Source organism: Lactuca serriola, chromosome 2, assembly GCF_051521515.1.
Source record: "Lactuca serriola cultivar US96UC23 chromosome 2, Lser_US96UC23_V15, whole genome shotgun sequence".
Classification (NCBI taxonomy): domain Eukaryota; kingdom Viridiplantae; phylum Streptophyta; class Magnoliopsida; order Asterales; family Asteraceae; genus Lactuca; species Lactuca serriola.
In genome coordinates, this window is record NC_136409.1 from 56316573 (window position 1) to 56322572 (window position 6000).

The following is a 6000-nucleotide window of genomic DNA, read 5'->3' on the forward strand; positions in this document are numbered from 1 at the left end:
GAAAACTATTGTAATCTTAAAAAACAACAAGTAAAAATGGACTTGATTGAGTCGGATAGCGGTTTATTAATGAATTCCACTATCATTGGCACCTGGATTAGAAAGGATAGTGTTGATAGGTTGAATTGTGGGGTCTATCAAGATTGAATCTTTGTGATTTCATTTGAGTAAAAGGATTAATTAAGTTTTCATTAAGATAATGTATTATTTTACGTTAAGAGAGCAATTATTATGTTTAATATATCAAATAAGCACACGTCAAAGAAGTGGTCCAATGTTGAGGGGGCAAAAACGGATGAAAACAATCCACAAGATTTGTACACAATCTTGGTTTGTTAATTTGTTTTATAAGTTTGATGATAGTGCTTTGAAAGTGAAATTTAATTTGAATAAGGTGTCGACCCATATATTAAAAAAGAATGAAGTAACCTATTCTTATGTAGATTTTGTGTGGATTGTAGTAAGAATATTATTAAACTACATACCGACTTCTTTTTTTTTATTGGATCAATCATTCAAATTACAATCACTGGCCTTAATGATGTTGACCTGATTGTTAGGAAGAGAATCAGTCTTTTATACAAATACATATGTACATGTACATACATATGTAAAGATTTATGGTCCTAGCAAATTGTTTTTTCAAGCCTCGAAAATGGCAACGAATAGAAACTTTTTTTTTTTAGTTCCAAAAGAAGTCAAGAGTAATGTGGAAGCAACTAGCATGCATTTATAGGGAGTAATGAAACATGTAAACCATCAACATGATATAAAGCCATATTTTGATATGTGTTTGATTTTGTAAATCATTTTGTAATTGTCAAACAAGATTTACCAACACCTAATTCACCTAAATGAAATATATTACCATCTAACATAGTTTACTCGTAACATTCTTTTCTTTGAAACCCGTAATGAATTTGTCCAACACACCCAACAATGGTGTTCTATGAGAATTTTATAAAGAAAAGTGCATATTTTTCACTAATTATAGTAGCATAAACAAATGAAAGATTCTGTTACATTTTCATATGATATCTTCTATATAGATAGACCAAAAAATTGGGCAAGGCTCATTTTGTCCACTTTGATCTTTTTTTTTTTTTTTTTTTTTTTTTTTTTGATAAAAGAAAATTGGCAAACAAGAATACTTGTAACTTAATGCTTAACAGGGGCCTAAAATTCGAGACTCATGGGATCTCCACAAAAACCGATCCTAACTCATATGTAGAGGTGGCAAAAATTGACACGACACGAGCCCCGACACGAGATAAACGAGTTTGGGTAAGATATTTCAACCCGTTTAAATAAACGGTTGACACGACACGACACGAAAATTAAATGGGTAAGGTTAGAGTTGAGAATTTCAACTCGAAAATGACCTGTTTATTTATATGCAAGTTTTTTGAATTATTTAAGTAAACTAGAAAGATACAAACCAAAAGCATAAGTAAAAGAAAACCTTCGAATTGAATTGTTTTGTAATGTTGAAATGACTTAGCCGTCTAGATCAATATTTCATTTCAGTTAATGTTGAAATGACTTAGCCGTCTAGATCAATATTTCATTTCAGTTTTTCCATTCTCTCCCAAACTACTCAGTCTCTTTCACCACTCTCACATCCTCATGACTTTGTCATCCGACTCCCCAACTTTCACTCTTTTAATTTTGTCATCTAAACTTGCTATGACTTCATTTTTCTGCCTCAAAACAATTAGTTTTTCATTTCCGCCTACCAAACTCCTACTCTTCAATATGCTCAATGTTTTAATCTCACAAGACATGACATATTTCAAGGTATAGCCCTAACCCGAAACTCGACACGAAAATAAACGGATTGACACGACACGACACGTTAATTAAATAGGTTGGGTTATGGTCAAACACTTTCAACCCGTTTAATGTTTCGACACGACATGAACCTGATACGACACGACTCGATTGACACCTCTACTCATATGGACTCTTCTAAACTGATAAAAAGAAACTAACCCTCAAAAAATCATAAAGACAAGATAAATATCAAAATTACCAAACAATCCAAAATTACCCAACAGGCCCTAATAATTACTTTTTACGTCTTTGGTATACTTAGACCTCATTTTTTTTGGAAACGGTGGGAATATATTAAACCCAACGCCTATAAAAGAAACAAGGTGGGGCAAAAGAAACAAAAGAGAACAAAGAGCTTGCCCCCATTTAGTTTACCTATAACATCCTTGGTGATTAAATTACAAAACCCTTAAAGCCCTAGGTTTTACCAAAAACCAACACTAACGACGTCCATTTCTTTTACTTATATTACTGTTATGTATTTTTTTTTTATTTCTTTTCTTATCATTGTAATTCTAAAAATCTACTAAATGTAGCATTGTCTTATTAATTTTTTTTCTTATTAGCATATTATATTTTAAAAAATTTATCCAATTATAGCATTGTCCTTTTAAATTTTATCCACGTGCTACTTTGAAAATTTTACACAATTATAATAGTAAAAATTGGTTTGTAAATTCATGACAATTTTATAATTGGATAAAAATTTTAAAATATAGTGATATAATAGAAAGAAATGAAAGTGAGTTGGTATAATAAAGTAGTTTTGATTTATTTGATCATCAAAGTATCAAAATTGACTAGGTTTAGCCACCGAAGATCAATTCGACCTTAAAGCTTGAGTTTTGATTTGTTTTGCACCTTACGACTTCCTATAGTTGCTTACAGGTTTCGATGCTTACGTGACATTCTAATCATGCTAAATGAGACCTCAAAGATTAAAATTTTCTTTTTAATTTTTTTTATTATAACTAAGTTTTTTTTTTAAATACTAATATTTTTGATATTTTGATTTTTTTTTAGTAAAAACTAAACTTGGTTTTAAGGTTTTTTTTTTTTTCGTTTTTTGTTTTATTTTTCATCAATTTGAAAACGTTTTTTGGCATTTTCTAAAAAGTACAAAATGTATGAATATATTAGAGTATATTACAATTTTGGTATTTGAGTTTTTTTATGTTTTGTATATTTATTATAATTTGGGATGTTTATCGTTTATCAAAAAGTGTGAAATATATAAATGTATTAAAGTATATTACAATTTTAGCCTTTAAGTTTTTTTTTTCAATTTTTTTTTTATAATTTTGGTTATCTATGATTTTCTAATGTTTTATTTTTATTTTGATTCAAGTAAATAAAAAACAACTATAACTTCAAAAAAATGAGTGGGTTTTAAGTTTTTTTCAATTTTTTGTATTTTTTTTATGTAATCATGTTGACATTAAGTTTACACATGAAAATAATAAATCATGCAAAATTTATACGCAATATTATTTATTATTTATTTGAGCCTTCAGTATATTTACTTTTGTATTTTTCGTCCAATTTTTTTTCTTTATATTTTTTTAATTTTTTTAAAGTTAAAAATTTTGATTTAATTGAATAATAACAATACATTAAAAAAGTCAGAAATAACCAATATTATTAAAAATATATATAAAACAAAAGAAAATTCAAAAGCCAAATTGTAATATACTCTGATATATTCATACATTTTAGATTTTTTGAAAAATGTCAAAAGAAAAAAGTTATTAAATTGCTGAAAAATAAAACAAAAATTAAAAAATTAAAAAGATACAAAAAATTAAATAATATACAAAAAAAATTTTAATACGAAAAAAACAAAAAAAAAAAAAAACGAAACAAAGAAGCTTAAAACCATGTTTAGTTTTGATCAAAAAATAGAAAATTTAAAAATAAAAGTACTTAAAAAAACCTTAATTTTAATAAAATAGATTTTTTTTTTCAAAATGTTCAGGTATAATTTAGTATGATTAAAAGTTCAATGTCTAATTTAGGATGTAACAGAACCGGGTGACTGGCTTTACTAGCGATATGAGGTCGTAAGGGGAAAAACGAGTCAAAACTCAGACTTTATGGTCCATCAAAAAATAAAAAATTTAAAAATAAAAGTACTTCAAAAACCTTAATTTTAATAAAAAAGAAATTTTTTTTCAAAACGTTCATGTATAATTTAGTATGATTAAAAATTCAATGTCTAATTTAGGATGTTACAGAACCGGGTAACTGGCTTTACTAGCAATATGAGGTCGTAAGGGGAAAAACGAGTCAAAACTCAGACTTTATGGTCCATCAAAAAAATAAAAAGTTTAAAAATAAAAGTACTTAAAAAACCTTAATTTTAATAAAAAAGATTTTTTTATTTTCAAAACGTTCAGGTATAATTTAGTATGATTAAAAGTTCAATGTCTAATTTAGGATGTTACGGAACCGGGTAATTGGCTTTACTAGCGATATGAGGTCGTAAGGGGAAAAATGAGTCAAAACTCAGACTTTATGGTCTATCAAAAAAATAAAAAATTTAAAAATAAAAGTACTTCAAAAACCTTAATTTTAATAAAAAAGATTTTTTTTTTCAAAACGTTCATGTATAATTTAGTATGATTACAAGTTCAATGTCTAATTTAGGATGTTACGGAACTGGGTAACTGGCTTTACTAGCGATATGAGGTCGTAAGGGGAAAAACGAGTCAAAACTCAAACTTTATGGTCCATCAAAAAAATAAAAAATTTAAAAATAAAAGTACTTAAAAAACCTTAATTTTAATAAAAAAGAATTTTTTTTTCAAAACATTCATGTATAATTCAGTATGATTAAAAATTCAATGTCTAATTTAGGATGTTACGGAACCGGGTAACTGGCTTTACTAGCGATATGAGGTCGTAAGAGGAAAAACGAGTCAAAACTTAGACTTTATGGTCTATCAAAAAAATAAAAAATTTAAAAATAAAAGTACTTAAAAAACCTTAACTTTAATAAAAAAGTTTTTTTTTTCAAAACGTTCATGTATAATTTAGTATGATTAAAAGTTCAATGTCTAATTTAGGATGTTACGGAACCGGGTAACTGACTTTACTAGCGATATGAGGTCGTAAGAGGAAAAACGAGTCAAAACTTAGACTGTATGGTCTATCAAAAAAATAAAAAATTTAAAAATAAAAGTACTTAAAAAACCTTAATTTTAATAAAAAAGTTTTTTTTTTTTTCAAAACGTTCATGTATAATTTAGTATGATTAAAAGTTCAATGTCTAATTTAGGATGTTACGGAACCGGGTAACTGGCTTTACTAGCGATATGAGGTCGTAAGGGGAAAAACAAGTCAAAACTCAGACTTTATGGTCCAATTTTAGTGGCTAGATTTAACCAATTTTGATATTGCGATCGTTAAATAAATCAAAACTCCTATAATAAACAAATCACTAAAAGTAAGTTTTTGTTTCTTGCATTTAACCATTTCTGTTTTTGTTTCTTGCATTTATCCATTTCTAAAAATATGTTTGGTTAAGTTACATAATACAGTGTGAAATATATATAGGACGGACATAATAGATGCTTTTTGTGTTGTGTTTGGTATGAATTTGATCATAATTGATATTAGAGTTCTACTAAAAAAAATAAGATTGGGATTCCTTCTCGATCTCTCTTCTTATATTTTACATTGGAAATATAAAATAAAACTTTCTTGATTTTAGATTTTAATTAATTTGCCATATTAGTCCAAACTCTTATGAGTGTCATAAGAAATAATATTAGTTTTTTTAAAACTAATTTTTGTACCTTTGATGTTGAACAAGTGGTCCAATTATGGGGGGACAATGTGAAAATGTCCATTTTGATCGGAATTATACTCGAGGTCAATTTAATAAACATATGTAAACTACATATGTGTTTTATTGTATTTTATTTATTCTTTATTTATTTTTTTTCATTTTGTATGATAGCATCGGATAAGTAAGGAAAATACCATGGTCCTCCTTTGGTGAAATCACTTGTGCGACTAGAACAACAACATCCATCCAACAATTGATCCAATCGGTGATCCATTGAAAGGTTGGTTAATATTTAGATTGGCGCAATCAGTCTGGATTAATCCATTTAAATATTGGAATTAAACTTTTATATATTACCTTTTTAAATATTAAACTAT